The sequence below is a fragment of the Staurois parvus genome, unplaced genomic scaffold, assembly GCF_062004578.1.
Source record: "Staurois parvus isolate SC_StPar_1 unplaced genomic scaffold, SC_StPar_1.0 ptg000978l, whole genome shotgun sequence".
Classification (NCBI taxonomy): Eukaryota; Metazoa; Chordata; class Amphibia; order Anura; family Ranidae; genus Staurois; species Staurois parvus.
In genome coordinates, this window is record NW_028318774.1 from 1,095,254 (window position 1) to 1,115,161 (window position 19,908).

General features: G+C 44.8%; 5 non-coding genes across 5 annotated transcripts; all 5 read right to left on the bottom strand.

The window, feature by feature from the left end:
* Positions 1–1,265: 1,265 nt before the first annotated feature.
* On the bottom strand, positions 1,266–1,566 carry LOC149441533 (signal recognition particle RNA). The gene has a single exon (XR_016307353.1).
* A 4,301-nt stretch (positions 1,567–5,867) lies between these two features.
* On the bottom strand, positions 5,868–6,168 carry LOC149441534 (signal recognition particle RNA). The gene has a single exon (XR_016307354.1).
* Positions 6,169–11,175: 5,007 nt separating this feature from the next.
* LOC149441535 (signal recognition particle RNA) lies at positions 11,176–11,476 on the bottom strand. Its single transcript, XR_016307365.1, has one exon.
* A 3,188-nt stretch (positions 11,477–14,664) lies between these two features.
* Positions 14,665–14,955, bottom strand: LOC149441536 (signal recognition particle RNA). The gene has a single exon (XR_016307360.1).
* A 4,319-nt stretch (positions 14,956–19,274) lies between these two features.
* On the bottom strand, positions 19,275–19,575 carry LOC149441537 (signal recognition particle RNA). Its single transcript, XR_016307344.1, has one exon.
* Between the last annotated feature and the right edge of the window lie 333 nt (positions 19,576–19,908).

Sequence of the window (19,908 nt, forward strand, 5' to 3'; positions counted from 1 at the left end):
AGTCCTCCTATACAGGGTCCAGGCCAGCAGGGGGGCCCAAGCAGCTGGATGAATGGATGTGGGCAGGGAGGGTGATCAGCATGGCGGGGGGGGGGGGAAATCACTGGGACCGATCCTCTCTTTCTGCAGCAGCTGAAAGCTGGCTTCTTCTCATCTCCCTCCTGCTTTCAGCTGCTGCAGAGAGAGCCATACAGGGAATCAGGGCCAGTAATTGCCCCCACCCCCCGCTGGACCTATCACCCTCCCTGAGCATCATACACTTTCCCCTGCTAACCAGGCCCCCCATGTGCCCCCACCCCCACAGTGCTGCCGGCTTCCCTCCTCTCCTTCCTGCCAGCAGCTGTAAACACACAATAGGATCCTCCAGGATGGAGAGCAGGGGAAGGGTCCAGTATATATGTCACATTAACCAGCCATTTTCTTTACTAAATGAAAACAATGAATGATTGGTACTGATCACTCACTGTGTTCATTCATAACTGAAGCGTTGTAAACCGTGTTTTTTGGGGGGGTGGGGCTTCCCAGGTTGGCTGCATGGGACCCTGTGGTTCCTAACAGCAGCACTGCACACAGCACAGTATGGCACAGTTCCTCACGTCAGAATGCCCGCCGCAGTCCCGGTAAAAGTCGCTGATTGCCGCCGTTTGTAAACGCTATATTGTTATTTTTTTATAGCAAACACATGTAGCGGAATACATTTTGGCTTTGATTTATGATGAAATTTGATTTTTAACATTTTTTATACTGGACATGTTTAATAGCAAAAAGTCAAAAATATATATATATATATTTTTTTTAAAATTAAGACCGCACAGGCGATCAAATACCACCGAAAGAAAGCTCTGTTTGTGGGGAAAAGAAGGACATACATTTGATTTGGGTGCAGAGTTGCATGACTGCAAAATTTTCAGTTAAACTAACGCACTGCCATATCGCAAAAAATTGCCTGGTCAGGAAGGGGGGTAAATCCCCTGGAGGGCAAGTGGTTAAAAATTTAAAAAATTTAAAGAAAAACTGTATATAAATAATTATTTATGAAATGAATATTGTCACTGAGAGCGATTTCAATCCCCCCTAAATAACCACAACTATTTCAAAGATGATCATTGCTGCATTCAATCTTGAAAAGAAAGCAATGCTATATATTACAAAAAAACACCCCAAAAAGTTAAAATATTTAAGTGGTGAAATCACACATAGAGAAGACTGTAGATACTGTATGTGAGGGCAATAAAGCTGTAAAAAAGCGTAATAATAATTGAGCAAAAAGTCTGTGTCTCACTGTGTTGTCCAGGCTGCTCTACACTGGCTATTCACAGGTGCAATCCCACTACTGATCAGCATGGGGGATTTGACCTGCTCCATTTCTGACCTGGGCCGGTTCACCCCTCCTTAGGACAACCTGGTGGCCCCAGGCTCCCCTAGAGCCACCATATTGATACTGAACTTAGTGCGGATACCCGCTCAACATAGCACAGAGTAGACCAGAACTCCTGGACTCAAGCAATCCGACAGCCTCAGCCTCCCAAGTAGCTGGGATTACAGACGCACGCCACCGCACCCGGCAGGAAAAGTGCATGGCTTTGTGATATTAGAGGCTCAGAGCCAAAGAATGTCAAAGACCTGCCATCTAGTGTCAATATTGCTAATTACAAGTGTGTCATTGACATTACAAGAAACATGTTACCAAAGTGCAGAATGAATGGAACACTAGGAATTCAGGGAACACATTAAGGTGAGGGAGGGTGGGGTGGAGGGGGCTGACTGGGGCTTTTACAGGGAGGCTAAACAGCAATGTAATCCTTGAATTAGGGGAAGCTGATACAAAGTTCTGCTAATTTAACTCTCTATTATCTGCCTGGGACTGTCTATCACTTCAAAGGATTCCGATTGATCCAGTCTGGGTGTATCAGTTGTATTACAATCTGTTCTCTATTTTTCATCTACTTTTACATTATTTTCCAAATAAATGAATAACTGATACAGATAACAGAAATATTTTATACAAGAAAAAACAAATGATTGGAAAAAAGCTTGATCTACCATGGAAATATCTTAAACTGTCGTGGTAAGAAAATGACATCATTTCTGACAGTTCTTCTGGGCTTTTGTCAACTTGTTCTGAAGTGTACTTCTCTTCAGCCCTAGAAAACAATGTTGACTTTACATTCTCAATATTACTACCAATTTTAGGGATATTATCAATTGTATCAATGCTTATAAATATTGATATTATTATATACAAAATGTAACCTTGCAGTTGTATGTTTAATACTGAACTTAGTGTGGACACCTGATTGACATAGCACAGGGCAGACCAGACCTCCTGGATGTATAGCAATCTCAACATCCTCAGCCTCCCATGTAGATGGGATTACAGATATACGCCATTGCATCCAGCAGAGGAAGGAGCTTGCTCTGAGATACTAGAACAGTGTTTCTCAACCCTTTTCCCTTCGAGGAACCCCTGGCAAAAAGTTTGAGATCTCGGGGAACCCCTGAAATAATGTTCACATCTACAGCTCACTGATTGATTGGTATGATCAGCAAGCTATTGCTAATACAACAATTATTTTTAGAAATAGCAGTAAATAAAAGAATAAATATTAAAATGTAACTATTTATTGTGAAACTTGTGCTTTCTCTTTGTTTGGGGGGGCAGCAGGGCAGGATACAGGGGCTCACATCTCTACAGCTCACTGAACATTGATTGGTATGATCAGCAAGCTATTGCTAATACAACAATTATTTTTAGAAATAGCAGTAAATAAAAGAATAAATATTAAAACGTACCTATTTATTGTGAAACTTGTGCTTTCTCTTTGTTTGGGGGGGGGGGAGGCAGGGCAGAATACAGGGGCTCAGGTGGGTTCATTACATGAGGGAGAAGCAGGACACATTACATGGAAGCAGGGTACATTATGTGGAAACAGGGCACATTACATCAGGAAAGAGCACATTGTGTAACAGCAGGGCACAATACATGGGAACAGGGCACATTACATTGGAGCAGAGCATATTATACGGTAGCAGAGCATATTACATGGGGGCAGAGCCCATTACATGGGAGCAGAGAACATTACATGGGAGCAGGGTACATTACATGGGAGCAGAGCATATTACATGGGAGCAGAGCATATTACATGGGAGCAGGGCACATTACATGGAAGCAGGTTACATTACATGGGAGCAGGGCACATTACATGGGAGCAGGGTACATTACATGGGAGCAGAGCATATTACATGGGAGCAGAGCATATTACATGGGAGCAGGGCACATTACATGGGAGCAGGGTACATTACATGGGAGCAGAGCACATTACATGAGAGCAGGGCATATTATGTGGGAGCAGGGCACATTACATGGGAGCAGGTTACATTACATGGGAGCAGGGCACATTACATGGGAGCAGGGTACATTACATGGGAGCAGAGCACATTACATGGGAACAGAGCAGATTATACGGTAGCAGAGCATATTACATGGGGGCAGAACACATTACATGGGAGCAGGGTACATTACATGGGAGCAGAGCATATTACATGGGAGCAGAGCATATTACATGGGAGCAGGGCACATTACATGGGAGCAGGTTACATTACATGGGAGCAGGGCACATTACATGGGAGCAGGGCACATTACATGGGAGCAGGGTACATTACATGAGAGCAGAGCACATTACATGAGAGCAGGTCATATTATGTGGGAGCAGGGCACATTACATGGAGACAGGGCACATTACCTGGCAGCAGGGCAGATTATGTAGGAGCAAAGAAGATTATATGAGGGCAGGGCACATTACATGGAGACAGGGCACATTATGTGGGAGCTGAGCATATTACATGGGAGCAGGGCATATTACATGGGAGCAGAGCATATTATATAGGAGCAGGGCACATTACATGAGAGCAGAGCACATTATATGGGAGCAGAGCATATTACATGGGAGCTGGGCATATTACATGGGAGCAGGGCACATTACATGAGAGCAGGGCAGATTATGTGGGAGCAGGGTACATTACATGGAGACAGGGCACATTACATGAGAGCAGGGCACATTATATGAGAGCAGAGCATATTACATGGGAGCTGGGCATATTACATGGGGGCAGGGCAGATTATGTGGGAGCAGGGTACATTACATGGAGACAGGGCACATTACATGAGAGCAGGGCACATTATATGGGAGCAGAGCATATTACATGGGAGCTGGGCATATTACATGGGAGCAGGGCACATTACATGAGAGCAGGGAAGATTATGTGGGAGCAGGGTACATTACATGGAGACAGGGCACATTACATGAGAGCAGGGCAGATAACATAGGAGCAGAGCACATTACATCAGGGCAGAGCACATGATGTGGGAGCAGGGCACATTACATTAGGGCAGGGTAGATTATGTGGAAGCAGAACATATTACATGAAAGCAGGCCACATTACATGGAGACAGGGCACATAACATGAAAGCAGGGTAGATAACATGAGGGCAGAGCACATGATGTGGGAGCAGGATACATTACATGAGGGCAGGGCAGATTATGTGGGACCAGAGCACATCATGGGGCACACAGCCAGGGCCGTGGATAAAAGGGTACCACCAGTCCTCCTATACAGGGTCCAGGCCAGCAGGGGGGCCCAAGCAGCTGGATGAATGGATGTGGGCAGGGAGGGTGATCAGCATGGCGGGGGGGGGGGGAAATCACTGGGACCGATCCTCTCTTTCTGCAGCAGCTGAAAGCTGGCTTCTTCTCATCTCCCTCCTGCTTTCAGCTGCTGCAGAGAGAGCCATACAGGGAATCAGGGCCAGTAATTGCCCCCACCCCCCGCTGGACCTATCACCCTCCCTGAGCATCATACACTTTCCCCTGCTAACCAGGCCCCCCATGTGCCCCCACCCCCACAGTGCTGCCGGCTTCCCTCCTCTCCTTCCTGCCAGCAGCTGTAAACACACAATAGGATCCTCCAGGATGGAGAGCAGGGGAAGGGTCCAGTATATATGTCACATTAACCAGCCATTTTCTTTACTAAATGAAAACAATGAATGATTGGTACTGATCACTCACTGTGTTCATTCATAACTGAAGCGTTGTAAACCGTGTTTTTTGGGGGGGTGGGGCTTCCCAGGTTGGCTGCATGGGACCCTGTGGTTCCTAACAGCAGCACTGCACACAGCACAGTATGGCACAGTTCCTCACGTCAGAATGCCCGCCGCAGTCCCGGTAAAAGTCGCTGATTGCCGCCGTTTGTAAACGCTATATTGTTATTTTTTTATAGCAAACACATGTAGCGGAATACATTTTGGCTTTGATTTATGATGAAATTTGATTTTTAACATTTTTTATACTGGACATGTTTAATAGCAAAAAGTCAAAAATATATATATATATATTTTTTTTAAAATTAAGACCGCACAGGCGATCAAATACCACCGAAAGAAAGCTCTGTTTGTGGGGAAAAGAAGGACATACATTTGATTTGGGTGCAGAGTTGCATGACTGCAAAATTTTCAGTTAAACTAACGCACTGCCATATCGCAAAAAATTGCCTGGTCAGGAAGGGGGGTAAATCCCCTGGAGGGCAAGTGGTTAAAAATTTAAAAAATTTAAAGAAAAACTGTATATAAATAATTATTTATGAAATGAATATTGTCACTGAGAGCGATTTCAATCCCCCCTAAATAACCACAACTATTTCAAAGATGATCATTGCTGCATTCAATCTTGAAAAGAAAGCAATGCTATATATTACAAAAAAACACCCCAAAAAGTTAAAATATTTAAGTGGTGAAATCACACATAGAGAAGACTGTAGATACTGTATGTGAGGGCAATAAAGCTGTAAAAAAGCGTAATAATAATTGAGCAAAAAGTCTGTGTCTCACTGTGTTGTCCAGGCTGCTCTACACTGGCTATTCACAGGTGCAATCCCACTACTGATCAGCATGGGGGATTTGACCTGCTCCATTTCTGACCTGGGCCGGTTCACCCCTCCTTAGGACAACCTGGTGGCCCCAGGCTCCCCTAGAGCCACCATATTGATACTGAACTTAGTGCGGATACCCGCTCAACATAGCACAGAGTAGACCAGAACTCCTGGACTCAAGCAATCCGACAGCCTCAGCCTCCCAAGTAGCTGGGATTACAGACGCACGCCACCGCACCCGGCAGGAAAAGTGCATGGCTTTGTGATATTAGAGGCTCAGAGCCAAAGAATGTCAAAGACCTGCCATCTAGTGTCAATATTGCTAATTACAAGTGTGTCATTGACATTACAAGAAACATGTTACCAAAGTGCAGAATGAATGGAACACTAGGAATTCAGGGAACACATTAAGGTGAGGGAGGGTGGGGTGGAGGGGGCTGACTGGGGCTTTTACAGGGAGGCTAAACAGCAATGTAATCCTTGAATTAGGGGAAGCTGATACAAAGTTCTGATAAGTTAACTCTCTATTATCTGCCTGGGACTGTCTATCACTTCAAAGGATTCCGATTGATCCAGTCTGGGTGTATCAGTTGTATTACAATCTGTTCTCTATTTTTCATCTACTTTTACATTATTTTCCAAATAAATGAATAACTGATACAGATAACAGAAATATTTTATACAAGAAAAAACAAATGATTGGAAAAAAGCTTGATCTACCATGGAAATATCTTAAACTGTCGTGGTAAGAAAATGACATCATTTCTGACAGTTCTTCTGGGCTTTTGTCAACTTGTTCTGAAGTGTACTTCTCTTCAGCCCTAGAAAACAATGTTGACTTTACATTCTCAATATTACTACCAATTTTAGGGATATTATCAATTGTATCAATGCTTATAAATATTGATATTATTATATACAAAATGTAACCTTGCAGTTGTATGTTTAATACTGAACTTAGTGTGGACACCTGATTGACATAGCACAGGGCAGACCAGACCTCCTGGATGTATAGCAATCTCAACATCCTCAGCCTCCCATGTAGATGGGATTACAGATATACGCCATTGCATCCAGCAGAGGAAGGAGCTTGCTCTGAGATACTAGAACAGTGTTTCTCAACCCTTTTCCCTTCGAGGAACCCCTGGCATAAAGTTTGAGATCTCGGGGAACCCCTGAAATAATGTTCACATCTACAGCTCACTGATTGATTGGTATGATCAGCAAGCTATTGCTAATACAACAATTATTTTTAGAAATAGCAGTAAATAAAAGAATAAATATTAAAATGTAACTATTTATTGTGAAACTTGTGCTTTCTCTTTGTTTGGGGGGGCAGCAGGGCAGGATACAGGGGCTCACATCTCTACAGCTCACTGAACATTGATTGGTATGATCAGCAAGCTATTGCTAATACAACAATTATTTTTAGAAATAGCAGTAAATAAAAGAATAAATATTAAAACGTACCTATTTATTGTGAAACTTGTGCTTTCTCTTTGTTTGGGGGGGCAGCAGGGCTGGATACAGGGGCTCAGGTGGGTTCATTACATGAGGGAGAAGCAGGGCACATTACATGGAAGCAGGGCACGTTATGTGAGAACAGAGCACATTGCGTGAGAGCAGGGCATTATGTGGGAACAGGGCACATTACATCAGGAAAGAGCACATTGTGTAACAGCAGGGCACAATACATGGGAACAGGGCACATTACATGGTAGCAGAGCATATTACATGGGAGCAGAGCACATTACATGGGAGCAGAGCACATTACATGGGAGCAGGGTACATTACATGGGAGCAGAGCATATTACATAGGAGCAGGGCACATTACATGAGAGCAGAGCACATTATATGGGAGCAGAGCATATTACATGGGAGCTGGGCATATTACATGGGAGCAGGGCACATTACATGAGAGCAGGGCAGATTATGTGGGAGCAGGGTACATTACATGGAGACAGGGCACATTACATGAGAGCAGGGCACATTACATTAGGGCAGGGCAGATAACATGAGGGCAGAGCACATTACATTAGGGCAGGGCAGATAACATGAGGGCAGAGCACATGATGTGGGAGCAGGATACATTACATTTTTTTTAGAAATAGCTGTAAATAAAAGAATAAATATTAAAACGTACCTATTTATTGTGAAACTTGTGCTTTCTCTTTGTTTGGGGGGGGTGGGGAGGCAGGGCAGAATACAGGGGCACAGGTGGGTTCATTACATGAGGGAGAAGCAGGACACATTACATGGAAGCAGGGTACATTATGTGGAAACAGGGCACATTACATCAGGAAAGAGCACATTGTGTAACAGCAGGGCACAATACATGGGAACAGGGCACATTACATTGGAGCAGAGCACATTACATGGGAGCAGAGCATATTATACGGTAGCAGAGCATATTACATGGGGGCAGAGCCCATTACATGGGAGCAGAGAACATTACATGGGAGCAGGGTACATTACATGGGAGCAGAGCATATTACATGGGAGCAGAGCATATTACATGGGAGCAGGGCACATTACATGGAAGCAGGTTACATTACATGGGAGCAGGGCACATTACATGGGAGCAGGGTACATTACATGGGAGCAGAGCATATTACATGGGAGCAGAGCATATTACATGGGAGCAGGGCACATTACATGGGAGCAGGGTACATTACATGGGAGCAGAGCACATTACATGAGAGCAGGGCATATTATGTGGGAGCAGGGCACATTACATGGGAGCAGGTTACATTACATGGGAGCAGGGCACATTACATGGGATCAGGGTACATTACATGGGAGCAGAGCACATTACATGGGAACAGAGCAGATTATACGGTAGCAGAGCATATTACATGGGGGCAGAGCACATTATATGGGAGCAGGGTACATTACATGGGAGCAGAGCATATTACATGGGAGCAGAGCATATTACATGGGAGCAGGGCACATTACATGGGAGCAGGTTACATTACATGGGAGCAGGGCACATTACATGGGAGCAGGGCACATTACATGGGAGCAGGGTACATTACATGAGAGCAGAGCACATTACATGAGAGCAGGTCATATTATGTGGGAGCAGGGCACATTACATAAAGACAGGGCACATTACCTGGCAGCAGGGCAAATTATGTAGGAGCAAAGAAGATTATATGAGGGCAGGGCACATTACATGGAGACAGGGCACATTATGTGGGAGCTGAGCATATTACATGGGAGCAGGGCATATTACATGGGAGCAGAGCATATTACATAGGAGCAGGGCACATTACATGAGAGCAGAGCACATGATATGGGAGCAGAGCATATTACATGGGAGCTGGGCATATTACATGGGAGCAGGGCACATTACATGAGAGCAGGGCAGATTATGTGGGAGCAGGGTACATTACATGGAGACAGGGCACATTACATGAGAGCAGGGCACATTATATGAGAGCAGAGCATATTACATGGGAGCTGGGCATATTACATGGGGGCAGGGCAGATTATGTGGGAGCAGGGTACATTACATGGAGACAGGGCACATTACATGAGAGCAGGGCACATTATATGGGAGCAGAGCATATTACATGGGAGCTGGGCATATTACATGGGAGCAGGGCACATTACATGAGAGCAGGGAAGATTATGTGGGAGCAGGGTACATAACATGGAGACAGGGCACATTACATGAGAGCAGGGCAGATAACATAGGAGCAGAGCACATTACATCAGGGCAGAGCACATGATGTGGGAGCAGGGCACATTACATTAGGGCAGGGTAGATTATGTGGAAGCAGAACATATTACATGAAAGCAGGCCACATTACATGGAGACAGGGCACATTACATTAGGGCAGGGCAGATAACATGAGGGCAGAGCACATGATGTGGGAGCAGGATACATTACATGAGGGCAGCGCAGATTATGTGGGACCAGAGCACATCATGGGGCACACAGCCAGGGCCGTGGATAAGAGGGTACCACCAGTCCTCCTATACAGGGTCCAGGCCAGCAGGGGGGCCCAAGCAGCTGGATGAAATGGATGTGGGCAGGGAGGGTGATCAGCATGGCGGGGGGGGGGGGGGGGGGGAAATCACTGGGACCGATTCTCTCTTTCTGCAGCAGCTGAAAGCTGGCTTCTTCTCGTCTCCCTCCTGCTTTCAGCTGCTGCAGAGAGAGCCATACAGGGAATCAGGTCCAGTATTTGCCCCCGCCCCCCGCTGTACCTATCACCCTCCCTGAGCATCATACACTTTCCCCTGCTAAACAGGCCCCCCATGTGCCCCCACCCCCACAGTGCTGCCGGCTTCCCTCCTCTCCTTCCTGCCAGCAGCTGTAAACACACAATAGGATCCTCCAGGATGGAGAGCAGGGGAAGGGTCCAGTATATATGTCACATTAACCAGCCATTTTCTTTACTAAATGAAAACAATGAATGATTGGTACCGATCACTCACTGTGTTCATTCATAACTGAAGCGTTGTAAACCGTGTTTTTTGGGGGGGTGGGGCTTCCCAGGTTGGCTGCATGGGACCCTGTGATTCCTAACAGCAGCACTGCACACAGCACAGTATGGCACAGTTCCTCACGTCAGAATGCCCGCCGCAGTCCCGGTAAAAGTCGCTGATTGCCGCCGTTTGTAAACGCTATATTGGGATTTTTTTTATAGCAAACACATGTAGCGGAATACATTTTGGCTTTGATTTATGATGAAATTTGATTTTTAACATTTTTTATACTGGACATGTTTAATAGCAAAAAGTCAAAAATATATATATATATATATTTTTTTTTTAAATTAAGACCGCACAGGCGATCAAATACCACCGAAAGAAAGCTCTGTTTGTGGGGAAAAGAAGGACATACATTTGATTTGGGTGCAGAGTTGCATGACTGCAAAATTTTCAGTTAAACTAACGCACTGCCATATCGCAAAAAATAGCCTGGTCAGGAAGGGGGGTAAATCCTCTGGAGGGCAAGTGGTTAAAAATTTAAAAATTTAAATAAAAACTGTATATAAATAATTATTTATGAAATGAATATTGTCACTGAGAGCGACTTCAATCCCCCCTAAATAACCACAACTATTTCAAAGATGATCATTGCTGCATTCAATCTTGAAAAGAAAGCAATGCTATATATTACAAAAAAACACCCCAAAAAGTTAAAATATTTAAGTGATGAAATCACACATAGAGAAGACTGTAGATACTGTATGTGAGGGCAATAAAGCTGTAAAAAAGCGTAATAATAATTGAGCAAAAAGTCTGTGTCTCACTGTGTTGTCCAGGCTGCTCTACACTGGCTATTCACAGGTGCAATCCCACTACTGATCAGCATGGGGGATTTGACCTGCTCCATTTCTGACCTGGGCCGGTTCACCCCTCCTTAGGACAACCTGGTGGCCCCAGGCTCCCCTAGAGCCACCATATTGATACTGAACTTAGTGCGGACACCCGCTCAACATAGCACAGAGTAGACCAGAACTCCTGGACTCAAGCAATCCGACAGCCTCAGCCTCCCAAGTAGCTGGGATTACAGACGCACGCCACCGCACCCGGCAGGAAAAGTGCATGGCTTTGTGATATTAGAGGCTCAGAGCCAAAGAATGTCAAAGACCTGCCATCTAGTGTCAATATTGATAATTACAAGTGTGTCATTGACATTACAAGAAACATGTTACCAAAGTGCAGAATGAATGGAACACTAGGAATTCAGGGAACACATTAAGGTGAGGGAGGGTGGGGTGGAGGGGGCTGACTGGGGCTTTTACAGGGAGGCTAAACAGCAATGTAATCCTTGAATTAGGGGAAGCTGATACAAAGTTCTGATAAGTTAACTCTCTATTATCTGCCTGGGACTGTCAATCAATTCAAAGGATTCTGACTGATCCAGTCTGGGTGTATCAGTTGTATTACAATCTGTTCTCTATTTTTCATCTACTTTTACATTATTTTCCAAATAAATGAATAACTGATACAGAGAACAGAAATGCTTTATAAAAGAAAAAAAAACTGATTGGAAAAAAGCTTGATCTACCATGGAAATATCTTAAACTGTCGTGGTAAGAAAATGACATCATTTCTGACAGTTCTTCTGGGCTTTTGTCAACTTGTTCTGAAGTGTACTTCTCTTCAGCCCTAGAAAACAATGTTGACTTTACATTCTCAATATTTCTACCAATTTTAGGGATATTATCAATTGTATCAATGCTTATAAATATTGATATTATTATATAAAAAATGTAACCTTGCAGTTGTATGCTTAATACTGAACTTAGTGTGGACACCTGATTGACATAGCACAGGGCAGACCAGAACTCCTGGATGTAAAGCAATCTCAACATCCTCAGCCTCCCATGTAGATGGGATTACAGATATACGCCATTGCATCCAGCAGAGGAAGGAGCTTGCTCTGAGATACTAGAACAGTGTTTCTCAACCCTTTTCCCTTCGAGGAACCCCTGGCAAAAAGTTTGAGATCTCGGGGGAACCCCTGAAATAATGTTCACATCTACAGCTCACTGATTGATTGGTATGATCAGCAAGCTATTGCTAATACAACAATTATTTTTAGAAATAGCAGTAAATAAAAGAATAAATATTAAAACGTACCTATTTATTGTGAAACTTGTGCTTTCTCTTTGTTTGGGGGGGGCAGCAGGGCAGGATACAGGGGCTCAGGTGGGTTCATTACATGAGGGAGAAGAAGGACACATTACATGGAAGCAGGGCACGTTATGTGAGAACAGAGCACATTGCGTGAGAGCAGGGCATTATGTGGGAACAGGGCACATTACATCAGGAAAGAGCACATTGTGTAACAGCAGGGCACAATACATGGGAACAGGGCACATTACATGGGAGCAGAGCATATTACATGGGAGCAGAGCATATTATATGGTAGCAGAGCATATTACATGGGAGCAGAGCACATTACATGGGAGCAGAGCACATTACATGGGAGCAGGGTACATTACATGGGAGCAGAGCATATTACATAGGAGCAGGGCACAATACATGAGAGCAGAGCACATTATATGGGAGCAGAGCATATTACATGGGAGCTGGGCATATTACATGGGAGCTGGGCATATTACATGGGAGCAGGGCACATTACATGAGAGCAGGGCAGATTATGTGGGAGCAGGGTACATTACGTGGAGACAGGGCACATTACATGAGAGAAGGGCACATTATATGGGAGCAGAGCATATTACATGGGAGCTGGGCATATTACATGGGAGCAGGGCACATTACATGAGAGCAGGGAAGATTATGTGGGAGCAGGGCACATTACATGGAGACAGGGCACATTACATGGAGACAGGGCACATTACATTAGGGCAGGGCAGATAACATGAGGGCAGAGCACATGATGTGGGAGCAGGATACATTACATGAGGGCAGCGCAGATTATGTGGGACCAGAGCACATCATGGGGCACACAGCCAGGGCCGTGGATAAGAGGGTACCACCAGTCCTCCTATACAGGGTCCAGGCCAGCTGGGGGGCCCAAGCAGCTGGATGAAATGGCTGTGGGCAGGGAGGGTGATCAGCATGGCGGGGGGGGGGGGGGGAAATCACTGGGACCGATTCTCTCTTTCTGCAGCAGCTGAAAGCTGGCTTCTTCTCGTCTCCCTCCTGCTTTCAGCTGCTGCAGAGAGAGCCATACAGGGAATCAGGTCCAGTATTTGCCCCCGCCCCCCGCTGTACCTATCACCCTCCCTGAGCATCATACACTTTCCCCTGCTAAACAGGCCCCCCATGTGCCCCCACCCCCACAGTGCTGCCGGCTTCCCTCCTCTCCTTCCTGCCAGCAGCTGTAAACACACAATAGGATCCTCCAGGATGGAGAGCAGGGGAAGGGTCCAGTATATATGTCACATTAACCAGCCATTTTCTTTACTAAATGAAAACAATGAATGATTGGTACCGATCACTCACTGTGTTCATTCATAACTGAAGCGTTGTAAACCGTGTTTTTTGGGGGGGTGGGGCTTCCCAGGTTGGCTGCATGGGACCCTGTGATTCCTAACAGCAGCACTGCACACAGCACAGTATGGCACAGTTCCTCACGTCAGAATGCCCGCCGCAGTCCCGGTAAAAGTCGCTGATTGCCGCCGTTTGTAAACGCTATATTGGGATTTTTTTTATAGCAAACACATGTAGCGGAATACATTTTGGCTTTGATTTATGATGAAATTTGATTTTTAACATTTTTTATACTGGACATGTTTAATAGCAAAAAGTCAAAAATATATATATATATATTTTTTTTTTTTAAATTAAGACCGCACAGGCGATCAAATACCACCGAAAGAAAGCTCTGTTTGTGGGGAAAAGAAGGACATACATTTGATTTGGGTGCAGAGTTGCATGACTGCAAAATTTTCAGTTAAACTAACGCACTGCCATATCGCAAAAAATAGCCTGGTCAGGAAGGGGGGTAAATCCTCTGGAGGGCAAGTGGTTAAAAATTTAAAAATTTAAATAAAAACTGTATATAAATAATTATTTATGAAATGAATATTGTCACTGAGAGCGACTTCAATCCCCCCTAAATAACCACAACTATTTCAAAGATGATCATTGCTGCATTCAATCTTGAAAAGAAAGCAATGCTATATATTACAAAAAAACACCCCAAAAAGTTAAAATATTTAAGTGATGAAATCACACATAGAGAAGACTGTAGATACTGTATGTGAGGGCAATAAAGCTGTAAAAAAGCGTAATAATAATTGAGCAAAAAGTCTGTGTCTCACTGTGTTGTCCAGGCTGCTCTACACTGGCTATTCACAGGTGCAATCCCACTACTGATCAGCATGGGGGATTTGACCTGCTCCATTTCTGACCTGGGCCGGTTCACCCCTCCTTAGGACAACCTGGGGGCCCCAGGCTCCCCTAGAGCCACCATATTGATACTGAACTTAGTGTGGACACCCGCTCAACATAGCACAGAACTCCTGGACTCAAGCAATCCAACAGCCTCAGCCTCCCAAGTAGCTGGGATTACAGACGCACGCCACCGCACCCGGCAGGAAAAGTGCATGGCTTTGTGATATTAGAGGCTCAGAGCCAAAGAATGTCAAAGACCTGCCATCTAGTGTCAATATTGCTAATTACAAGTGTGTCATTGACATTACAAGAAACATGTTACCAAAGTACAGAATGAATGGAACACTAGGAATTCAGGGAACACATTAAGGTGAGGGAGGGTGGGATGGAGGGGGCTGACTGGGGCTTTTACAGGGAGGCTAAACAGCAATGTAATCCTTGAATTAGGGGAAGCTGATACAAAGTTCTGCTAATTTAACTCTCTATTATCTGCCTGGGACTGTCTATCACTTCAAAGGATTCCGATTGATCCAGTCTGGGTGTATCAGTTGTATTACAATCTGTTCTCTATTTTTCATCTACTTTTACATTATTTTCCAAATAAATGAATAACTGATACAGATAACAGAAATATTTTATACAAGAAAAAACAAATGATTGGAAAAAAGCTTGATCTACCATGGAAATATCTTAAACTGTCGTGGTAAGAAAATGACATCATTTCTGACAGTTCTTCTGGGCTTTTGTCAACTTGTTCTGAAGTGTACTTCTCTTCAGCCCTAGAAAACAATGTTGACTTTACATTCTCAATATTACTACCAATTTTAGGGATATTATCAATGGTATCAATGCTTATAAATATTGATATTATTATATACAAAATGTAACCTTGCAGTTGTATGTTTAATACTGAACTTAGTGTGGACACCTGATTGACATAGCACAGGGCAGACCAGACCTCCTGGATGTATAGCAATCTCAACATCCTCAGCCTCCCATGTAGATGGGATTACAGATATACGCCATTGCATCCAGCAGAGGAAGGAGCTTGCTCTGAGATACTAGAACAGTGTTTCTCAACCCTTTTCCCTTCGAGGAACCCCTGGCAAAAAGTTTGAGATCTCGGGGAACCCCTGAAATAATGTTCACATCTACAGCTCACTGATTGATTGGTATGATCAGCAAGCTATTGCTAATACAACAATTATTTTTAGAAATAGCAGTAAATAAAAGAATAAATATTAAAATGTAACTATTTATTGTGAAACTTGTGCTTTCTCTTTGTTTGGGGGGGCAGCAGGGCAGGATACAGGGGCTCACATCTCTACAGCTCACTGAACATTGATTGGTATGATCAGCAAGCTATTGCTAATACAACAATTATTTTTAGAAATAGCAGTAAATAAAAGAATAAATATTAAAACGTACCTATTTATTGTGAAACTTGTGCTTTCTCTTTGTTTGGGGGGGGGAGGCAGGGCAGAATACAGGGGCTCAGTTGGGTTCATTACATGAGGGAGAAGCAGGACACATTACATGGAAGCAGGGTACATTATGTGGAAACAGGGCACATTACATCAGGAAAGAGCACATTGTGTAACAGCAGGGCACAATACATGGGAACAGGGCACATTACATTGGAGCAGAGCACATTACATGGGAGTAGAGCATATTATACGGTAGCAGAGCATATTACATGGGGGCAGAGCCCATTACATGGGAGCAGAGAACATTACATGGGAGCAGGGTACATTACATGGGAGCAGAGCATATTACATGGGAGCAGAGCATATTACATGGGAGCAGGGCACATTACATGGAAGCAGGTTACATTACATGGGAGCAGGGCACATTACATGGGAGCAGGGTACATTACATGGGAGCAGAGCATATTACATGGGAGCAGAGCATATTACATGGGAGCAGGGCACATTACATGGGAGCAGGGTACATTACATGGGAGCAGAGCACATTACATGAGAGCAGGGCATATTATGTGGGAGCAGGGCACATTACATGGGAGCAGGTTACATTACATGGGAGCAGGGCACATTACATGGGAGCAGGGTACATTACATGGGAGCAGAGCACATTACATGGGAACAGAGCAGATTATACGGTAGCAGAGCATATTACATGGGGGCAGAGCACATTACATGGGAGCAGGGTACATTACATGGGAGCAGAGCATATTACATGGGAGCAGAGCATATTACATGGGAGCAGGGCACATTACATGGGAGCAGGTTACATTACATGGGAGCAGGGCACATTACATGGGAGCAGGGCACATTACATGGGAGCAGGGTACATTACATGAGAGCAGAGCACATTACATGAGAGCAGGTCATATTATGTGGGAGCAGGGCACATTACATGGAGACAGGGCACATTACCTGGCAGCAGGGCAGATTATGTAGGAGCAAAGAAGATTATATGAGGGCAGGGCACATTACATGGAGACAGGGCACATTATGTGGGAGCTGAGCATATTACATGGGAGCAGGGCATATTACATGGGAGCAGAGCATATTACATAGGAGCAGGGCACATTACATGAGAGCAGAGCACATTATATGGGAGCAGAGCATATTACATGGGAGCCTGGCATATTACATGGGAGCAGGGCACATTACATGAGAGCAGGGCAGATTATGTGGGAGCAGGGTACATTACATGGAGACAGGGCACATTACATGAGAGCAGGGCACATTATATGAGAGCAGAGCATATTACATGGGAGCTGGGCATATTACATGGGGGCAGGGCAGATTATGTGGGAGCAGGGTACATTACATGGAGACAGGGCACATTACATGAGAGCAGGGCACATTATATGGGAGCAGAGCATATTACATGGGAGCTGGGCATATTACATGGGAGCAGGGCACATTACATGAGAGCAGGGAAGATTATGTGGGAGCAGGGTACATTACATGGAGACAGGGCACATTACATGAGAGCAGGGCAGATAACATAGGAGCAGAGCACATTACATCAGGGCAGAGCACATGATGTGGGAGCAGGGCACATTACATTAGGGCAGGGTAGATTATGTGGAAGCAGAACATATTACATGAAAGCAGGCCACATTACATGGAGACAGGGCACATAACATGAAAGCAGGGCAGATAACATGAGGGCAGAGCACATGATGTGGGAGCAGGATACATTACATGAGGGCAGGGCAGATTATGTGGGACCAGAGCACATCATGGGGCACACAGCCAGGGCCGTGGATAAAAGGGTACCACCAGTCCTCCTATACAGGGTCCAGGCCAGCAGGGGGGCCCAAGCAGCTGGATGAATGGATGTGGGCAGGGAGGGTGATCAGCATGGCGGGGGGGGGGGGGAAATCACTGGGACCGATCCTCTCTTTCTGCAGCAGCTGAAAGCTGGCTTCTTCTCATCTCCCTCCTGCTTTCAGCTGCTGCAGAGAGAGCCATACAGGGAATCAGGGCCAGTAATTGCCCCCACCCCCCGCTGGACCTATCACCCTCCCTGAGCATCATACACTTTCCCCTGCTAACCAGGCCCCCCATGTGCCCCCACCCCCACAGTGCTGCCGGCTTCCCTCCTCTCCTTCCTGCCAGCAGCTGTAAACACACAATAGGATCCTCCAGGATGGAGAGCAGGGGAAGGGTCCAGTATATATGTCACATTAACCAGCCATTTTCTTTACTAAATGAAAACAATGAATGATTGGTACTGATCACTCACTGTGTTCATTCATAACTGAAGCGTTGTAAACCGTGTTTTTGGGGGGGTGGGGCTTCCCAGGTTGGCTGCATGGGACCCTGTGGTTCCTAACAGCAGCACTGCACACAGCACAGTATGGCACAGTTCCTCAAGTCAGAATGCCCGCCGCAGTCCTGGTAAAAGTCGGTGATTGCCGCCGTTTGTAAACGCTATATTGGGATTTTTTTTATAGCAAACACATGTAGCGGAATACATTTTGGCTTTGATTTATGATGAAATTTGATTTTTAACATTTTTTATACTGGACATGTTTAATAGCAAAAAGTCAAAAATATCGTTTTTTGTTTTTTTTTTAAATTAAGACCGCACAGGCGATCAAATACCACCGAAAGAAAGCTCTGTTTGTGGGGAAAAGAAGGACATACATTTGATTTGGGTGCAGAGTTGCATGACTGCAAAATTTTCAGTTAAACTAACGCACTGCCATATCGCAAAAAATAGCCTGGTCAGGAAGGGGGGTAAATCCTCTGGAGGGCAAGTGGTTAAAAATTTAAAAAATTTAAAGAAAAACTGTATATAAATAATTATTTATGAAATGAATATTGTCACTGAGAGCGATTTCAATCCCCCCTAAATAACCACAACTATTTCAAAGATGATCATTGCTGCATTCAATCTTGAAAAGAAAGCAATGCTATATATTACAAAAAAACACCCCAAAAAGTTAAAATATTTAAGTGATGAAATCACACATAGAGAAGACTGTAGATACTGTATGTGAGGGCAATAAAGCTGTAAAAAAGCGTAATAATAATTGAGCAAAAAGTCTGTGTCTCACTGTGTTGTCCAGGCTGCTCTACACTGGCTATTCACAGGCGCAATCCCACTACTGATCAGCATGGGGGATTTGACCTGCTCCATTTCTGACCTGGGCCGGTTCACCCCTCCTTAGGACAACCTGGCGGCTCCAGGCTCCCCTAGAGCCACCATATTGATACTGAACTTAGTGTGGACACCCGCTCAACATAGCACAGAGTAGACCAGAACTCCTGGACTCAAGCAATCCGACAGCCTCAGCCTCCCAAGTAGCTGGGATTACAGACGCACGCCACCGCACCCGGCAGGAAAAGTGCATGGCTTTGTGATATTAGAGGCTCAGAGCCAAAGAATGTCAAAGACCTGCCATCTAGTGTCAATATTGATAATTACAAGTGTGTCATTGACATTACAAGAAACATGTTACCAAAGTGCAGAATAAATGGAACACTAGGAATTCAGGGAACACATTAAGGTGAGGGAGGGTGGGGTGGAGGGGGCTGACTGGGGCTTTTACAGGGAGGCTAAACAGCAATGTAATCCTTGAATTAGGGGAAGCTGATACAAAGTTCTGATAAGTTAACTCTCTATTATCTGCCTGGGACTGTCTATCAATTCAAAGGATTCTGACTGATCCAG